The sequence below is a fragment of the Artemia sp. Qi Xiang Cuo genome, chromosome 11 (assembly GCF_049724085.1).
Source record: "Artemia sp. Qi Xiang Cuo chromosome 11, ASM4972408v1, whole genome shotgun sequence".
NCBI classification, from domain to species: domain Eukaryota; kingdom Metazoa; phylum Arthropoda; class Branchiopoda; order Anostraca; family Artemiidae; genus Artemia; species Artemia sp. Qi Xiang Cuo.
In genome coordinates, this window is record NC_142804.1 from 46,212,338 (window position 1) to 46,231,031 (window position 18,694).

Below are 18,694 nucleotides of genomic sequence, written 5' to 3' on the forward strand. Positions count from 1 at the left end.
AGGGTCCAAAAATGGGTAAAAAAAACAACTTTTTATCAAACGGATTGAAAACTAAATCTGTCAGCCCTGTCCAAGGGGACCTTAATAAGAAAAAAAATAATAATAAGGTATAGGCGCACGAGCTCTCAAATTACACCAACATTTTACTTCTTTCCCCTATTCTTCAAGAACGAATGTTTTAACATAAGAGCAAGGAGAATGCCATAAAGAGTATTTTCACAAAGTATCCAGAATGGAAGGGCACACTGACACTAAAATATGACCCTTTCCAAGGAATAGAAGAGAATCTATGATAATACCATACCTGGGAAGCGATTAACCTTTAAGAAAACTTTACATAGAAATGTCATTCAGTATTGTCTTTTTTATTCACTTACTCTTTCATTGTTGCTCAGAAAGGGTACTATTTTAGTTTCAGTGTTTGTTTTGAGGTTTGGTTTTTATATTGTTCTTTGGACTTTTATCTGTATTTCTTCTTATTAATCTGCGATGAGGACAGTTGAGGGGGTCTCGACCGAAATATCTCCATAGTTTTCTTCTGTCTTTCACTGGGTCTTATTATCCTCTTTTATTTCTTTTTTTTTGCATTTTTTCGTTGTGCCATGATTAGCCAGTGTGGTCTTAGAAATTATTTGCAATGATGTCATATATTATATAAAAGGTGTTGTATTCAGATGTTGTTCAAATTTCATGTCACAGATGTTAAAATACTTTTATGATTGAAAGCCACCATGCGTCAGGGACAACAGACAATCCCACGACATAAAGCCAAGGAACAACAACTCCAGCTGAATTCTATCCAAAGTACTCACGCCATCTCAAAAATAGACAGGAAGAAAATCCTAGAATCTTCATCTGAATGATGGCTTTGCACAAGACCGGGCCTATTTTGGACACTCTTTGGTGGTTGTCAGTACTGGGTGATTCGCTCTATCATCAATAGTCAACCTCATACACAAGCTAATCACAGGCTATTATATCCCATAATAGCCTGTTTTTATTAGCCTTTAATTATATACCAACACGTAAATTCATGCCTGAATATATTATTCCTCGACGGTGAGGCAAATTATAATAAAACAACAGATATCCTATAAAAAAATAACACACTACCGCTTTTTGCAGTCATAGCGAAAGGTCCATCCTAACGCCACTACGAGGCTTCACAATAATTTACCTTTCCAGAAAAGGACATTTAAGGGAGTTTATGGGGGGAGCGGAGAATCAAAACCAGTTTTTATTACTGGGACAGCTTTAGCCTTTTATACAATATTAAGGCCCTTTGTAAAGTGAAAAAAAAAAAAATCAAATGAAATACCCAGATATATTTATAAATAAAACATTAGCGTCAAAAAAACAACAAATCCATGGTAGTAATCCAAAAAAAACACAATTCTTATAAACAAATAATTAATCAAAAGTATTGACTCAATTGCGGAACGTGAAGGAAAGTATCTGATATGCAAATATGTCCCATCCTGGTTAACAAACGTCCAGTCTCAGTACAAATCACAAGATCCGTTGGCACTACATTTGACTTGCTATATCTAAAAGAAAAGTAGCTTTAAGTTCATCTACTACTCTACTGAGTCATATAAATTCACTCGAATTCAACTACATAATGATCTCGATTTTAAATTTATGAAACTTAACTAGGCTACCTCATTACGACAAGACTATATACAATCACTTAAAGCTAGTAAGATCGTCCAGCCCAGTGTATATCATGGTTGCAACAGTAGCTGTAACCTAATAAATGACGAACCTAAGGCCATAGTAACCTAAAATAAAAAAAAAGGTTTTAAAATAAAGAAAGAAAATATACATAGCCCATCACGTATGTCCACCTGTTCCAAAGTGCAAGAGAGTGTTATCTTACAAACAACCTAACGATTTTGCCTAAGGCCATGAACAGAACAGAGGGGATGCCCACAACTACAGAAGGAGAAAGGGAGAATCTCCCAAACTTCGAAAAATAAGAATCTACAGCCAAAAAATGTCTTTGTGTTAAGTCTGATACCTGATTAATTTCCGCCATTCTTGTAAGATTCCTTATGGCTGTTTACCTGCTGACGCATTGCGAGGCTCTTTCTACATTTCCAGGATGGATTCAGATAAGAAACCTATGCCCCCTTCCTCAATAACCAGAGTAAATTTGCGCAAGGACATACGAGCTTCAAATATGAAGCACAAAACAGGTATGAGTAGCAAAATCTTATATCTAGAATTCTAAAACCTGAAAGGCTTATAAACAAGAATTTTCATCTATCGCAGAGCATTAGCACCAGTATCTTGCTTCGGATTGAATCTATAAGTAGAATTGAATTTCATCCATAAGTAAATAAGTTAACATGCTACAATATATCAGCAATGGCTATATGTCCGAGTGCGCCAAGAGGAGCATAGGTTTTTGTTAAGTTCGTCTGTATAGTGTTTTTTCCCCAATACTTTTGTCAGTAAAACCTAACGTTGCCCTAACAAAGTAAACCTAATTTGGGTCAATCAGGGGATTAATTAATTAATTATCAGATTACGTTTCTGATTTCAGCATAAAACTTCTAAAAAAATACTGACTTTAAAAAAATGGCAGAAAATCACTAAAAACTAACGATATTTTTTGTTAGACTACGATTTCAATTTACTGAAATAATGTATTATAAATGACCAGCTTATGAGCCTTCATTAAGCTTCTAACAAGAACAAATGTCGTACATTAAACTTAAATTGGGCAAATAATGATGCAATTCAGATAAAATTATTCAACGGTGATGAAATTAGTTACATTTTTCTCTCCCTCTATATCTCTTTCTTTCTCATTCTCTCTCTCACTCACTCACTAACTCACTCACATTCTCACACACTAACTCTCTCCCTTTCTCCTCTGTTCAATGAATACCCTGAGGAAGCAATCCCACAATATGCTCTTAGACCGGAAGAGAGATTTTCTAACGACATACTAATGAAAGAAGAAAAGCTAGAACCAAGGGAGCAAGCTAGTATTTAACTTGAAGATGCTTAGACTTGAGATATCATGGTCAAGCGTAGCGTCTTCTTATCCTACAGCCCCAGTACAAGTTAGCTTTGGACAGAATTTCTTCTTATGATGCATTTAATTACAAATTTAACAACTACTTAGGCCAATTATTAAATTAAACTACTTACTGTAAATGACATATGTTTGAAACAATAAACTGCTTAATAACTGCAAAAAATTCTTCTGACAAGCCACCGCTGTGACGCAGGAGTGAACTTAATCCACCCAGAAGCGAATACCCATCATTGTCCCCATTTTTCTTAGCCACAACCGAGCCTGCAAAAAAAGGGGTTTAATTTTTATGATTTTACCAACTCTCCTATCATAAGCACCAGAATTCATATTGCAAAGACGGGGGAAGTAAATCAAACAGTTTGGGTATAGAACTGTATGTAAAGAATGTCTTGGGCTAATAGTAACTGAAACTGTAAAAACAAGAGTTTTGATAACAATTAATACATCAAAAGAATTGGCTTTTCATGCTGATTCAAAATTCATTAAGTTTAAAGTTACCTATAAAAAGATGCAAGCCCGAGAAAAATTTGCCTGACTTACGAAAAACGGGGGTGACACCCTCAAAAATGTAAGTAATCTTGACAAGACTCACACCATCAAACTCAGAATATGAGAGATGACTATTGCAGGGATCGGAAGCGCCTATCTACAAAAACGTGTGTTTCTCTTTTTTGTTCTTCCCAGGGGTGATTGTATCGAACCAAAGGTCCTAAAAGAACGGGAGAGGACTCATTCGAATGGAAATCGAAGGTTCCAGTGCCCTTTCTAAGTGACCAAAAAAATTGGTGGACAGCTAATTCCTCCTCCCATCCCCCTTTTGTCCCCAAAAACATATAATCAAAATTTTGAGATAGCCGGTAGATTCAGCACAGTTGAAAGGTCCAATAACTATGTCTTTGGGATGACATAGCCCCAATAGTCCATGGGGAAAGGCCTAGAAGTTATGTAATTTACCCATTGTTCCATTATAGTATTTATTATTGGGAAATTTGAAGATTTTTTTTGCAGGAGGGAGGGGGGGGGCAAGGAGTCCTCGGGGAGAATTTTCTGTAGAGAGGAAAGTTTCACCGGGGAATTTTCAACGGGCAAGGGAGGGAAGGGGATCTTCTTGGCAAAATTTGACAACAGTCAGAAATCAAATAAAAAATACAAGTTTTTTAACTGAAAGCAAGGAGGTACATTCTCCCAGGGGTAGTCATATCAAACCATTGATCTTCGATGATTTGAAGAGGGGCTAGTTTGAACGGACATTAAAAGTTCTAACGCCTTTTTTGAGAGTTAAAAGTCATGGGATTTAATTAAGATGCGATTTTTCACACACACAAAAATAATTTTCGAATGTATTACGTATTATTATCTGTATAATTTCATGAAATCATGCGAAATTCGTATATATTAAAAAAAATAGTGTTTCATCCTTTACGGGGTTTCGGAGTTATGGCAAGAAAAATATTAGAAACAACTTAAATGGACAATCACCAGTGTTTTTCAAGACAAAACTGCAAACAGCTGAAGTGATACCATACCAATGTCAAAGCCTGTTGAAACTGAGAAAAGTGAAACGAACACAGGAACAAACAAACGAACAAAATAATTTGAAAACTCGAGGCACATGGCATCTTTTGATTTACTCAGTATCAATGCCGTTTCCAAATTATAACCTCGCAAAATTTTGGGTATCTAGGCCTTGTAAAAGATACTTAAAAGCTTACCTACTAAAAGTGATCTGTGAACAATGGCTAATTTATATAAATTCAGAATCATACTGAGGTTATGTTGACCCCAGAGGCATACTAATTAGACCTTTCAATACTTTTGAACAAAATGACTGTTTCAAAATTCCAGATCACGGGAATAGAGTGGGAGGGGGGGGGGGAGTAGAAGTACAGGACACGGAAGATATTTTCAATTATGACTGGGGATTAATAGGGAAGGAGTCACCGAATAAGAATTTTGTCTCTTACTTTATCTTTATTAGTGAATGTTCGTAAGAAGTGAAGAGAGGGATCATTTGATCGCAAATTCTGGGACCTAGTAGTCTTTTTAAGCAAATCTCCGAGTAAAGAGTAATAGCTTCGAAAAAAAGCCTTTAGATTACAAGAATACCAGGTCCATACACTTAGGTATCATAAGATCAAAGGATGAAACTTAGGGAGAAAGAGATATGGAAGTCGAGCTAAAAAAGCAGCTGACAAAAAAGAGCACTACGAGAAAAACGAGGACGCTGTCGAAATGAGAGAAAAACCGGATGATACTCGGTCAGATTTTAATAAATGTTATTTTTTAAAAATATGCCAACGACGAGGGGTATCAGAGTTCTACTGCCATATCTGCTTCAACAAGAGTTAAAAGCAATCACAAAAACAAGGAGACTTGTCGATTTAAAAACCATGATGTCGTCATCACGCCACAGAAACAACAAAGCAATTGTCAACGTTGTTCATACCGGTATTAATTTCAACTCAGGTTAATTTTATGTCCACAGCTAACGTTAGAAGGTACTTGGTATATCTGCAACAATTCGGAGATAAAAATGGTGGGCAAACAAAACTGGAATTTTCAGGTATGATTTCTCCTCTTTTTAAAAAAATGTATCTAAGAGATTTTTAAATGTTTAAGGTTTTTCTGTCTCTGTTCTGATCTTAATTATAGCTTGATCACAACTTGAAAAAGTCCTTGGTTTTCAAAATTTTACAAAAAAAAAGAGGAAACACTTTCGAAACTATGTTAATTTACGAATTGAGCTTACGTTTTAAATTCCTCCTAGCTAATCTTCTGCTATTCATTTTCTTTTCTTAATGGCTTAGATCACTTTTGTCACTTACGACAACATAACAGAAATTATGTGCCAGAGAAATTGCGATAATACTCAGTAAATTTTCACGCTGCCAATCTAGGGTGCTTCAAACCAATTTAATTGAAAAAAAGTTGGTTTTTCTTAAACTTTCTAAACAAAAAAACAAGTAAGAAGCAATATTAAAACTAAAACCTAACAGAAATGGGCTACGCATATGAGGGAAGGGCTGCTCCCTCCTGAGCTCCCGCTCTTTACACTAAAGTTTGAATTTTTGTCTCATTTCTTAAAAAACGACAGCTCAAACACAGCCTTACACTACAAAATACAAGAAGACTATAACGTAAAGAGCGGAGGTACGGGAGGCGGCAGTCAATAAACCACAAAAATTTTATAGTGGTTTAAGAAATACTTTTGATTCCATACCAGAGGCTCTTGTCGTTGAGCAGTAGTTCTTGTAGAACTGAGACGAGAAGTCAATCAGCCAAATTCTTTTGGTGCCCATTTTGAAAGCTGTCCAAACTTTCTATAGAAGGTTCAACATTGTGACTATTCAAGCTTCTCAGCAATCTCCTTGTCAATTTTCAAGCTCATGTTGAGACAAATTTCCCAAGGTCATCATAGATTTTTCTTAAGGCCCTCGAAATCTCGAAACAGCTCCAAAAAATATGTATCAGACAAAGAAAATTGGGAATATTGACTCTTTCAAGTTTAATTGATTAAGCGTAATAAGTGACTGAAATACTTTCTGAAAAAGACTTTCACACATAAGATCTTGAAGCTATAAACGAGCTGCTGGTCCATTGGTTGTAATTCTAGTTAATATTTTTTACGCTCAGTCAACCCATAATTTCCGGGTCACCCAAGTCCTCAAACTGTACCCCAGTATTGACTGCATAGAATACCAAGTTCAGGTGATTTTTTTCTCCCAATAAATTACTAAATTTGCTAATGGGATTCTCGGTCCTTTTTTTTCTCTACACTAGCTGCCCTCATGCTGATTGTTAATTTTCACGCGACTGATTCATCTGATAGAATGAATGGGAGGTGAATGAGAGGACTGAATGTCAGGGGAAAGAGGGGATCGTATCCAGATCCCCTTTGGATACGATCTTGATCCCGAACTAAAAAATTTACATCAATAGGTAAATAAAATTAAAAAAAGTATTTTTATTTCGCGTTAAAAAACTAGTGTTTGTCATATGACTTTCGTAGTTGCTTACCTAAAGATTTAGAGTAGCTTAATTTTGGAAGTTGATTCAATACCAAAAAAGCCAATAGAAAATGCGTTTCTTAAACATCTTCCAGCGAGACACAATGAGAAAACATAGTATCTCTCATTCCACATCTTTCAAATAGCTCTTTCAGTTCCTTTATTTCATCAAAAACGGAATCCAAGTCCGAACTTGCCATTGTCTTTTCTACGTCATTTAGAATTCTCCTGTAAGAAGAAAAGATTATTAGAAATGTACAACAGTTTTCAAAATGGTGATAAACTATAGAAAAAATATCTCAAAACTAGAACTGTTAATGCTAATAGTTTTTACTTAGTTTAATGGTATATCCCCCACGTAGCAATTTTTTTTGCACAGAAATTTCTGATAGTTTACATTTGTTGTTACTAAGTTGGATCTTTTCTTAAATTTCTAGTTTTTCAAGCCTCAAAAATAAAGATTCAGATTCAAATATTGGCTGGTTTTTGTTGGCTGGTTTTTGTTGACTGGTATTTTATCAATATAAAAAAAAACTATAAAATGAATAAATAAACAAACATAAGCTTTAGTATGAGAAGAAATGTTAAATAATTTCTTTTTTTTATCGTTTAAAGATTTTCAGAAGATAGCTTTTTGAAGCACCGCTTCCCAAGGATTACTGCATCGAAGTAATGACCTTCTGCCACTAAACTGTCAAAGCTGAAATGCTGGATCTACTAACTTCAGACAAGAAAAGCGACACATTAGTGTCTCTTTTCCACTCAAAAACATGATTTTCCTTTTTGCTTAATGTCGGACGTAGCAAACTTAAAAAAAAATCCAATTGGTATAATTTCAACATCATGGTGCACAACAATAATATGGATTTAAATGATGCATATTTTATTTCATTTGGACATCAATTTTAAGGGATTTTGTTTTTTTTTTTTTTATTACCAAAAATGTCCTGTTGTGATAACAAATCCAGGTGCCCCAATTTTTTTCGAGGAGCATCATTTTATTTAGAGACGAATTAACAAGACATAAAAGCCAGAGAACCTTTTTATTCATAAATAAACAAAAACCAAACAAGACCAGGCTAACAACAGGGGGGTAATTTTCTATGGGGCAGGGGGAGGGGGGCAACTGCATCTCCCCGACCACGTTTTGTCCCTATTAGATTTTGACGAAATTGTGCCACTGGCTAAAAACACACCTGAAATATTAATTCAATTAGATCACTACTAAAACAAAAATAAAACCAAATGATAGTTGGATTTACATAAATACCTCAAATTTCTTCGAAATATACTTTAACGTGCTCACACATAGAGAACATACACTAATGGTAAATTACTCTAAGAACTCGGCGGGACACGCCAAGCAGAAAGCTGTGACTGAGACCATTCACTCTACGGCCACCAAATACATCTGCGTTTCTCCTATTATAATTTTAAATGTCCACATCAGTTACATACAGCTTAAAAACAATCAGGGGAGTAGGTTATTACTAATAGCAAACATTAACATGGATATATAAAAAGGAAATATACCCGCGAGAGGAAGAATATTCAGTTTTAAATACACATTTATCATTGAATCTTTCTTTCCATAGTCTGCTAATCCTAATGGTAGATTTCTGAAAAGTTCTATGTCGTTTCAGATGCGACTGAAAAGTTGAAGACCATACTGAACAACAATATAAGACGTAATAATGGAGATGTTAAAAAATAAAAAAAAAATGGTACTTGTTAATTAGCTGGAACCTACGCAAGAAGTTAAGTTAGGTTAATGCTAGTGTAATAAAAGAAAATACGATGAAAATATAATAGTTTAGTAACAAATTTGGGCTATATATTACAAATTAGAGGGTGGGGTGGGGGGGGAGTAAGCATGGAATATATTAAATACGCAACCTATCCTAACCTAGGTACCTTTTTCCCCCTAAACCCCAACAAAACAAAAGCATAAATATTGTAAACGCAATGACAAACCACGGTTTGCAATCCAATTCTCTATTGAAAGAAACCCGTTTGACAAATTTCTTAAGCCTATTCCGCATATAATATATCGCGTGGGTTCCAGCTAATTGACAAGCACCAAAAATTTAAGGGCAGTTTTCGGAGAAATATGCTTTCATTTCCTCATCACTCCAACATCATGGGCAATTTTCGATATTGAACAATTTACATTGTCTGAATACTAGTCGAATACACTTTAATAACTTTTGAATCTCCGCATTTCAACTTATCTACTCAAGGGTAATACATTTTAGAACAAGCAAACAGCACAAACAGATAATTATAAATTTAAATTCAATAATAAGGAACTGAAAGTAAGTAAAAGAATAAAATATTTAGGATTTGTTTTATCGGAAAACGGAAGTTTAAAGAGTCATGTTGATGAACTAATTAATAGAGGTAAAGTGGCCATGTCTGCAATTTTTAGAAATCCGACGATAATGGGAATTAAAAACCTAAAAATGCATAAAAGAATATTTAATACAAAAGTTTTACCAGTATTAGAATATGGAGCGGAGATTTTGGGCGGAGAAGCGACACAGAAGTTGGAGTCCCTCCAGCTCCAGTATTATAAAAGACTCTTTGGATTACATCAGACAACTCATTCACAGGTTCTGAAAGGTGATATGGGCCTGTTTTCGTTAAAACTACGTAGGTCTATTTTGATGCTTAGATTTTGGTTGAGGATCATTAGGTGTAATGAAGATAGATTAGTAAGTGCTGCTTATTATCAGATTTTGAGCTATGGTTCGAAAACGTCGTGGCCATCCCAAATTAGGTCATTACTAGAAAGAGTGGGAATGGCTTACTTATGGAATGACGGTCTTGGTTCCCCTGATCTACCAACAAATTTAGTAAGCCAGGTACGATTTATCTTAGAGGGTCAAGAAATTCAGTACTGGCAAGGGCTGGTTTTAAATTCTGCTACATTGAATCATTATAATCAGGTTAAACCTAGTTCTGGAGAGGAAATTTATTTTAAATTCAATTTACCGGCTATGATTTTATGTCGATGGATTCAGCTTAGGGCGAATGGCCTTCCAATCCAGAGCAGGCAAATGGTGTTCGACAGGGGGATAGTACATCCTGATGGTCGGTATGTGCGTCCTCTTTGTAGGGATGAGGACGAAGATTTGGACCATTTTCTCCGAAAGTAACCGTTGCTCTCTGATTTAAGTGAAAATTACTTACATGGGATTGTTTTGCTGCTTCCAAAAATTTTACAAAGTAGTGATCCAACCACAATATTTCGTATTGGTGCGTACATAGAGAAGGGATTAGAAAGAAGGAAATGTTTTTACAATTAATTATTATTAATTATATGGGATTAAAGATATTTTTTTGATAATTTACCAGAAGGCATTTTTCGCTATGTATCATGTTAATGTGTGTTTCGTAATTTGCTCTGTTGTAATTTCTCTATTTTTCATAATTTTTTTGTATATATGGCTCTTGGGCTTTTGAAATACACGATCTATCTATCCATCTATCTATTCTCAAAATTTTCATACAAATTCATATTGGGGGTTTTGCCAACCGGATTATTTATAATTTCATTAAAGTTAACACTCCCATTAATTCCCATTTAATTTCTTATCTTTTTTTTTAACAATGCTGGAAAATCCGGCGTCACCTTCGTAGCAATGTCCCTTCCCCCATGAAAACTTCCTTCACGGAAAGATCTTCCCAAATAACCCCCGACCCACCCACACCCCTACTACCACAAAAAAACCACCCTGAAAACGTCTGTATATTTCCTAATAGCCAATACTAAATGTTAAGATTGGGTAAAGTTCATAACTTTCAGCCCTCCCCCCGAGGACTTCGGGGGATTAAGTCATCCTAAAGGGCATACTTATCATATTTTCAACCATTCTGAACAAATGGATACATCAAAGTTTTTATCAGGTGACTTTGGGAAAAAAATGAGCGTGGGTAGGGGCCTAGTTGCCCTCTATTTTTTGAGTCACTCAAAAAGGGCACTAGAACTTTTAATTTCCGTTCCAATGAGTCCTTCCACGATATTCTAGGACCACTAGGTCGATACAATCACCCCTGGGAAAAAAAACAAAAAAAAACAAATAAACACGCATCCGTGATCTTTCTTCTGGCAAAAAATACAAAATTCCACATTTTTGTAGATAGGAGCTTGAAACCTCTACAGTAGGGTTCTTGACTACGCCGAATATGATGATGTGATTTTCATTAAGATTCTATAGCTTTTAGGGCGTCTTTCCTGCTTTTTTTCGAAAATCAGCCAAATTCTCTAAGGCGCTTAACTTTTGATGAGTAGGACCAAACTTGATGAAAGTTATATATTTGAATTCAGTATTGAAATCTGATTCTTTATATGTATCTATTGGTACCAAAAACCTGTTTTCTAGAGTTTTTAGTACCATTGAGCCGGGTCGCTCCTTACTTACAGTTCATTACCACGAACTGTTTGACACAGTTAAAATCTTCAAGTAATATTAATTCATCAGTATTTTTGTGGATAAATGCTGCAATATCTTGTCTTTGCTTTTGTATTTATAAATACATTCTCTATGATGTTTCAGTGCCCCACTCGCTGAAAAGAAAAAGGAGACACAGTCACCGCTTCCCACGGGAAAAAGTGATTTTCCTTGTTGCCCAAGATGGGGGGCTGTATTTACGCTAGATGGAATTTTCAGCTTCGGTAATTTCAATGGTACAGTTTCCATTTCAATGTGACACCATTTTCGTTGTGTTTCAGGATATTTTTGGGAATTCCCATAGTTCCACATTTACAATCAACTGTAACCATTCAGATTAACGAAAATAATAGTTACCATTCTTGGATCAGCTAAAAATGGCGATTCTTCTTTAGCTGACACTTTTTTCTCGAAATACGCTTTTGAATTTCCAATTACTACGCACTAGATTTCGTTTTTTACAAGATTACATTGCTGCAAACAGGATTTGAAAAAGCTTGCAGTTTCAATTTAGAGCTTAATAAGACTGAATATTAAGCCTTGTAACTTATTCATGTGAGCTTATATAAACCTAACATATTGCTTTCCTTCTTCATCAACTATGAATTTTGGTGTATCTATAATTTCCGGTTGTTCTCCAGAAATCGGAGTTCCGACCTCATACTCGATGTATTTGATCCACAGCTTTGAGATTATGAATAATTCTGGTAAAAGGCTGCTTGCATACTGGTCATTCTGGTTTAATCTAAAATGAACAGCAAATAATATATAGGAAATGAAGAGTAATATAAAATAAGACGTCGATCATTTCCTGTTTATAACAGGAAACAGGAATTTAAAAGTAGATAGAAACAGTGAACCTTTAGTACATGGGTCAAACATTATAAGATTTCACAACTAGTGACGCTAGGCACTTGATAGAAGGCAAGTCAGTGAAAAATCGACAATTCTGTTGCAGCGGTCAGCAAACCTACAAGAAAGTTCATTCAATTTTTGACAAATCTAAAAAATACCGTACCGGCGTTAAACATATTTATTATCAGTCCAAATGGGGATACTAAGAAATACTTGCAGAACTTTAATAACAACGATAGGATTTGCTTTTTATCAAATGCAGAGAAAAATTACCAAAAAAGTGTAAAAAACGAACATGTAGTGCAAAAAACACATTATATAGCTGACCAAGGGTTCTCTTATCAAACTAGTCCTTTAGCCTGGCGAGAAGGCCGTAAGATTTTCTTAGTTTTTATTTCAAAGAATCAATTATAAGCTGCCTAGTGGATCTAATTTAAGTTCCAAATGGAAGTCCTAAGCACCTAAGTGAACTGGAAGATGAGATTGCGGTGGGCCCAACTTTGACTGTATCACTGGAGACAATCTCCACTCCAAAGACAAGAAACACTGTTTTGGAAATAGCGACTAAAAGACCAATTTCTTTCAGTCCAGAGCAAACAACATCAACAGCTTTCGGGAGTACTCCAAGATTATTAGCCAAGAGAAAAATGTCAACGGCACATGACAAGTGCCAAAAAATGCTGCAATAGTACTAGGTTTTTTCAAAAGTGTTACCACCAGAGAAAAACACTACCCGTGGCAAGTGGCAATCCAGACAAGAAGTAAATGAGAGACTAAAAGGTTAATATTTTCATATTGGAGAGCCATTCATTTTCTGGACTCAAAACGAAGAGATCTTTCCGGAGCTACCAGAAATCACTCTAAAGCCTCTTAGCGTTCTACTACTAGTGTGTCGAGCGAACAGGCATTTTCGATCGCGGATTATTTCGTGCAAAAGCTGTATGCCCGGACAATGACCAAACGGGGGGAAAGTACAATCTTTAAATCATAAGCTTCAAGGCTTGGACAACTGATGCTATAATTAACTTTTATGATAAAAAAAAGCTTATCATTTGGAATTTTTTAACCTTTAAGTGTTCAAAAAACAGCTATTTTTTGAACAAAAAACAGCTGTTTTCTTTATTTACCAAAAACAGAACAGAAAAAGGTCTTCGGTGTTTTTTGTTGACCTGTTCTGTTTCTGTTCTGTTTCATTCAATCCCTGTTTATTTTTTTTCAGACAGTGCTAAGGAAAAAACAGTGACATTTTGCTCTTTACTAAATTAATACTTTTGAGTTAACAAAACTGGGATTCTATCTCTTCTAAAAGTTTTACAGCAGTACCACAACGTCAATTATCTAGTTGTTAAGCAAATGCTTACAAGCTAGCCCACCTGCTTAGAAATTACTATATAAATACCTTTGACCATTATAATAGATGTGTTAAACAGGAAATATGGTGACAACTGTCACTAAATGACTCATCTTCAGACAATGGAGTTACTAGGCAAATAGGACACTCTAAAAAATCTCCAGGTGGTGAGCTCCTTTTCTCTGAGGAAACTCTTCTTAGGACAGGATATCTTCAAGTTTTCTGATCTAAAGTTCAGAGAGAATTTAGGATGAAAAACGAGCTAGGTCCTGGCTCATTGCAAAGCAGACGGACGGAATATACATAACCAAAATACTAGGGGTAAAAATGACTATTGTACTCCACCTAAAGTGTCTGCCAGGTCCACGTCTTTTATTATAAAAGCTATAAATTTATGGAATAATTTGGATAATGATATGAAGAAGGTAGAAAATTTTAGTAATTTTAAAGGAAAATTGAAAGAAAAATTGTTAACTAAGTATGAATTCTAGTTTTGTTTGTTTTGAAAGAAATTTGATTTGACTCAAGTTATAATGATTTGTTAGTTTGTGAGTGTGACCCCACAATATGAATATGGTATGTTGTTGCTGCCCCTGTAGCATCATTATTATTTTTTCTTTTTTTTCCATAAAGGCATGATCTTATAATTTCTAGTTCTTTCCCTCTTATATCTTAATTTTCTATTTTATCAAAAAGAATTTCTTGGTTTGAAGTGTAAAATGCTTTTTCAACATGATGAAAAAGTAGACCCACGATAATCAAGCAGTTTGTGGTAACGAACTGTAAGTAAGAAGCGACCCGGCTTAATGCTAATCGAAACTCTAAAAAACGGAATTTTAGTACCAATAGATACATCAAAAGAATCAAATTTTAATTCTAATTTCAAATATATAAGTTTCATCAAGTTTAATCTTACCCATTGAAAGTTACGTGCCTGAGAAAATTTGGCTGATTTTCTAAAAAAGGGGGAAATACCCTCTAAAAGTTATAGAACCTTAATGAAATTCACACCATCATATTCAGCGTATCTAGAAAACCCTTCTGTAGAGTTTTCAAGTTCCTATCTACAAAAATGTTTAATTTTGCATTTTTTTGCCAGAAGAACGATCACGGATGCGTGTTTATTTGTTGTTGTTTTTTATTTTCCCCAGGGGTAATCGTATTGACCCAGTGGTCCTAGAATATCATAGTAGGGCTCATTTGAACGGAAATTAGAAGTTCTAGTTCCCTTTTTAAGTGACCAAAAAAAATGGAGGGCAACTAGGCCCCCTCCCACGTTCATTTTTTTTCAAAGTCACCCAGTTAAAATTTTGAGATAGCCATTTTGTTCAACAAAGTCGAAAATCTAATAAATATGTCTTTTACGATGACTTAATCCCCCACAGTTCCCAGGGGAAGGGCTGCAAGTTATGAACTTTGCTCATTGCTTACATTTTGTCTTGGTTATTTGTAAGTATACAAACACTTTCAGGAAGGATTTTTGTCTGGTTGGGGGGGGGGGCTGGAGGAGAAGGTTACTCGAGAGGATCAGTCCGTGGAGGAAGTTTCTTTGGGATAAGGGACATTTCTATGAAGGGGGCGTCGGATTTCCAAGCATTATTTAAACAAACAATCAGAAATTAAATTAGAAAAAACAAGTTTTTTCAACTCAAAGTAAGAAGCAACATTAGAACTTAAAATGAACAGAAATTATTACGTATATGAGGGGGTTCTCCCCCAAGTCAATACCTCGCTCTTTGCAATACAGTTTTTTTTTAGTGCTTTCAAAAGAACTATCTATTCTAATTAAAAGGCCTTTGTGATTCAGGGGTTTGTGAATTAATTTTTTTTTAACTTTTAACGTAAAGAGCGTGGTATTGACTAAGGGGAGAACCCCATCATATACGTAATAACATATACATAATCAAAAAAAATAAAAAAAACAAGCGATAAATGTGTCAAAAGAATGGGCTTATAATGCTGATTCTAAATATATGAATTTTATTAAGTTTAGTATTACTCATCAAAGGCTACGAGCCTGAGAAAATTTACCTGATTTTTTAAAGAGGGGGAAACATCCCCTAAAAGTAAAAAATTTTAATAAAAATCAAACCGTCAGATTCGGCGTATCAGAAAACACTATAACATAGGTTTCAAGCTCATATCTGGAAAAATCTGAAACTTTGTATTTTTTGCCAGAAGAAAAATATACGAATATAGAAGTTCGTTACGTAAGCTAACTTGTAAATTACGTCAGAACCAAATTTAGAGACAGCTATTTAGCAAAAGAAAAGTAAAATTTTTATGCAAATTTTGTTTACTTATTCAATGACGGTGAGCCAAAATAAAAGTTGCATTAACTAAAAAACGATCATAAATTAAATAAAAATCAAGTTTTTTTAACTGAAAGTAAGAAGCAACATAAAAACTTAAAACGAACAGAAATTATTCCATATATGAAAGGGGCTTTCCCCTCCTCAACGTCTCGCTCTTTACGCTAAAGTTTGACTCTGTCTCACGACTATATTTTTTAAAACAATAGAAACTTTAGCTTATAGAGCGAGGCGTTGAGGCGGGGACAGCCCTTTTCATATACGGAATAATTTCTGTTCGTTTTAAGTTTTAATGTCGCTCCTTACTTTCAGTTTAAAAAACTAACTTGTTTTTTTTATTTAATTACTATCTATGCAGTGATTTATGACTGCTTAGATTTAGGTTAGACATTTAATATAATGCGTTCTGGGTGGCCTCCTTCCCAAATTTCTCTGTTGTAGTTTCCATAATTTTGTTACTAAAGTCTTGTATTTTCACCATATTTTGGTCTATTTCTTTATGATTAACCTAACTTCACTTCGCGGGTGGGGTAGGGATAATACGTAAGTACCGGCTAGTTTTTCGACATTATGGAGATAAGTACTGGAATAAGCTAACTTTGATATTTAAACAAAAGCTAGTTGCTTGATACCGGATTTGAAACAAGCTGAAACTGGTTATTAGTTATATTTCAATGTGAGTAAGCCTTTATGTACCAGGGTGGTAAAACATTGACTTCTTTTTAGTCATATCTTTATGTTAATAACAAATAGTCGTTGTCTCGTTTATAGACAAAAAAGGATGTTGCGAATTATCAGGATCTTTCAACGTGTATATAATAGAACATTTGACGGGAGAGCTTTTCAAAATGACAAGAAAAAAAGAAGCAAATTTAAGAGAGAGAGAGAGAGAGAGAGAGAGAGAGAGAGAGAGAGAGAGAGAGAGAGAGAGAGAGAGAGAGAGAGGGAGAGAGAGAGAGAGAGAGAGAGAGAGAGAGAGAGAGAGAAAGAGGGAGAGATAGAGAGAGAAAGAGAGAGAGAGAGGAGAGAGAGCCTTTGTCAGGTTAGAGAGAGAGAGAGAGAGGCAAATAAATAAATTCAGTCTTACTCTGGCCTTTTCCTCTTCTGTGAGTCGTCGTTTTTCATATTCTGTAATTTTTGCTTCAACACCTATGATATTCAAGAAATTTTGAATTTTTTTTTTTGCTTTAGTAAAAAATTAGATAAAGTTTACAAGCAACAAGCAAATAAGCGGAGTCTTATAATCTTGTCTGGCAATACATAACCTTCATTCTAACTAATGTCATAGAATATTTCTGAGTTTCTCAAATTCACAGTAAAGTTGAGTTATGTTATTCAAATTCTTTCTTTATTATTAATGCTTGTGCTACATCCTGACTCCACCTTCAATTGAAAGCTTTTATGAAAGTTAGTTTTATTCAGGTGTTTGATTCGTAAAATCGAATGGGTTCCACATGCAAGATGTAGGACTGTGTTTTAATATGTTTTCCTCCACAATACTGCTTTTAGAGCCAAAAATTGTGATTATTTCCGCTTTTCTTTGGTTTGGTGAGTTCGATTGTGATTGTGCCAAGAATCTGATTTTTTTTTTTACTATTTCTCCAGAGCATTTGAACATAATTGTTTCGACCAAAACACGATTTACACTTTACTGAAAATAAAACATATTTAAATGTTTACTCTTTATTAACTTTAATGAATCAAAAATTATTGAGAATTTAAGGAATAAATATCAGCAAATGCAAACTTAACTGACGATCGACGTTCTTTTTTTCTTTTTTGTGCCAATTTCTTTTTTTGTGAATACTAGAGTGGAGAGATTAAAATTTGAAAATATAGAAGATGGATGGACTAACTTTAGGAAAATAATATGTTAATTTGCTGATTGTCTCTCAGGATAAAAAGTTAAAAATGTAGCTAATGATATCAGTTAAAAGACTTTATGTTCGATTAAATAAAAAAAAAGTTTTTTTTTAACTAAAAGTAAGGAGCGACATTAAATCTTGAAACGAACAGAAACTATTCCGTGTATGAAAGGGGCTACCCCCTCCTCAACGCCTCGCTCTCTACGCTAAATTTTTTCATTGTTTTAAAAAATAAAATTGTGAGAAAGACTCAAACTTAGTGTAAAGAGCGAGGCGTTGTGGAGGGAGCATCCTCTTTCATATTTGGAATAATTTCTGTTCGTTTTAAGTTTTATTGTTGCTCCTTACTTTAAGTTAAAAAACTTTTTTTTATTTAATTTCTGAACGTTTTTAAACTAATGCAGGTTTTGGTTTTGGATCTCCGTACATGAATAATTAGAACGAAACTTGCATATTAGTTTTACTTTTTTTTTTAACTAAATGACTTTCTCGAAAGTTGTTTAATTTTATTTACGAACGTTTCTATTTGTATTAAATATACGTAACTTGCGAATTAACTTACGTAACGAGCTTCTATATTCGTATATTTTTATTACTTATTTCCTTTTTGCATGCAATGCAGTATGCTTTTCTTTCATCCAATGAACACTGCCTGTAATTTGACATTGAACTCTACCGCCTCTCTCTAAAGCAGTTCAGTTCCTTCCCTTGGTCTTATGGCTGGAATCAAGTTGTTTTCCATATATGGACTCCCTTCTGTATGTAATATCCTTCCACTACTCTAATTCCAGAAATTTAAAC

The 18,694-nt window shown here is 34.6% G+C and overlaps 1 long non-coding RNA gene across 1 annotated transcript; it reads right to left on the bottom strand.

Annotated features, from left to right (window-relative positions):
- Positions 1-1,414: 1,414 nt before the first annotated feature.
- On the bottom strand, positions 1,415-7,340 carry LOC148947037 (uncharacterized). The gene is made up of 3 exons (XR_016142460.1): positions 7,067-7,340; positions 3,163-3,310; positions 1,415-1,547 (listed from the first exon to the last, which is right to left on the bottom strand). It is a non-coding gene; the product is annotated as an uncharacterized LOC148947037 (long non-coding RNA).
- Between the last annotated feature and the right edge of the window lie 11,354 nt (positions 7,341-18,694).